A 2,435-nucleotide genomic window follows, 5' to 3' on the forward strand; every position below is an offset into this window, starting at 1 on the left:
TCTCAGCCAGAATGTTTCTTCGTGTTCTTACTCGCTTTGCTGCACATGTCTGAACCTTGCCTCTCTTTTGTAAAGACAAGCTGTATACATTTTTTTAAAAAACCCACAAGAAATCGCGATGGCCATTGACTTGTTCTAAATGGAGACTAAAATTGAGAGTGTTAGGAATTTAAATTCTAGATGAGATTCTCGGTGGGGAACAACAGAAGATGGATGACCTTGATGTAACCAGCCTCCCTGCTGTGTGTAGAATGCTTTTTGCTGCCTGTAAGAGAATGTATCACTCAAAGTACATGTTGAACTTTAATTCCCCGGGGTAATGGGAGATTCCTTCAGGGCAATTCAGATCCTGCTTCTTGTTCACGAAGGTTTATTGGCTGTCTCTGGCAGTAATTCTGTTAATTTCTCTCTGTCTCCCTTGTATATGCAAGACATTCTGAAGTTAAATTAACTCCCTGGAATATACTCCCTCTCTCTGCCAAAGTAAGATAATTAAGCCTACACAAAAGTTCCTGTGAACTTGTGAAATATTAATTGCTGGTTCTGAAATCTCGTAGCTTCGTGACTGTGGCCTCATCTCCTGTCAAACACCAAAAAGTTCCATCATAAAGCCTAGCATTGCTGTATTTAAAGTGGTAACGCTGGATTTTTTCCCCCTTCCATGTTGGGTGAGGTATTGCCTTTCCCTGCGGTGTATTTCATTACTCACTGCAGTGCATTGTTAGCAATTTGATCCCGGGAAAAGTGGAGTTCTTTGAGCTGTTACCTCCATTGCTCTTCTAGGTTGCTGTCTCTTGAACTTATCATACCAGTTAAGCCAACAGCCATCTTCTGGATAGAGCCAAAGGTGACCACTGTTCTGTTTCCAAGAGCACCCAGACAGAGGCATCTAGCAGTGTACAAGCAGTGGACACACAAGCAACTTCCTTTCCCTGTCACCTGGCCCAGCATATGATACTTATAGGTCTCATATAGCAATGGTAGCTAATAGCTGCCAATTGTCCTACCTGTTAATTTATCTAATTCTTCTTAGAGCCATCTGAGTTAGTGCTGATCACCACCCCTTGCGGCAGTGAATTCTGCAATTCAATACATATGTATGTGCCATCAAGTCACAACAAGGGGTTTTCAAGTCAAGTGAGAAGCAGAGACGGTTTGTCACTGCTTTCCTCTGTAGTGTCTTCCTTGGTGGTCTTCCATCCAAGTACCTTACTTAGATTCTGAGATCAAACGAGATCAGGTTATACCATACCACCTTCTCTCACACCGATCCAATAAGCGTTGTACAAAGTACTTTATTTTCTCTGTCCTGACATCACCAATAAGTTTCTTGTGCGACCCAAGTATTATGAAGAGAAAAATTTCCACTCACTCATAACTTGGAAACTTGTTACAATGTATTTTTTTGAAACTTAAAAAGACTCCAGAATTTTTAGCAAATATTCTCCTATCCCTTTGTTGCTTTAGTTCCCTTTTTTTGCAGTTTCCCCCCCACTGAATGACAGCATTTTTTAGTTGGGGCAACTAAAAGGATACTCAGTATTCTGTTTGTGATCACATCATACACTGGCATGTATAATAGCTGCTGTTCTTTGTCCCACCCCCCTTCCCTAATAAATCCTAACATAATTTCTTCGTTTGCCCACTGCGGCTGCATGATAAGATAGCTGCTTGCAAGCTTTCTACCACAACTCCAGCCAAATTAATAGATGTTTTTGTGGTGCCACTTTCCCAAAGGCCAGCGATCTAATTCAGCATTTGAAAGTGTGGCAGATAAACATTTTAAAAGCCTGGAAATTAACCATCTGTGCAGTGTTGTGTTTCCTGTCCAGAACGAGTTTCTGTGATGGTAGAATTTGAAATTACCTAGTACTTCTGTCCCTCACTCAATTCATTGCATAGATTTTTTCTGTCCCAGTAAAATGCTTTAAGAAAATTTATCAGTTATAAAATAACCTGCTGTAAACGTTTTATTATGACTGTCACCTATGTACACATTCTTCTTGTCTTCCCTTCCATCTGCTGAAATGTAAAGGGTAAGCTTTTGAAGCCAGAGATAAGTCAGTCTGTGAAGGGCAATGCACGTTGCTGGTATACGCAAGGTATATGTGTTTTGTGTTCATTATATAGGCAATTCATCCTCTTGATTTTGCATTCATCGGATGAAGAAACCTGTCAAAGCAAGGTGAATACTGGATTCCTGTTGTTCATGTGAAAACAGCTGTTATAACTATGTGTATGAAAATAGGTGCATGAGAAAATGTGAAAATATGTGAAAATACACACGCTGTGGGTAAAACATGCATATATACTACTTGTAACTACATATTGTGTGATTTGGACTCTCATTATGATGGTATGAATTATAAGTAAAGATGCTATCATGACATTTTGGTGATATGATAACTGCCCGGGGGGGAACACACAAAACTTCT

This window comes from Gekko japonicus, unplaced genomic scaffold, assembly GCF_001447785.1.
Source record: "Gekko japonicus isolate JY-2015 unplaced genomic scaffold, Gekko_japonicus_V1.1 scaffold292, whole genome shotgun sequence".
Taxonomy (NCBI): domain Eukaryota; kingdom Metazoa; phylum Chordata; class Lepidosauria; order Squamata; family Gekkonidae; genus Gekko; species Gekko japonicus.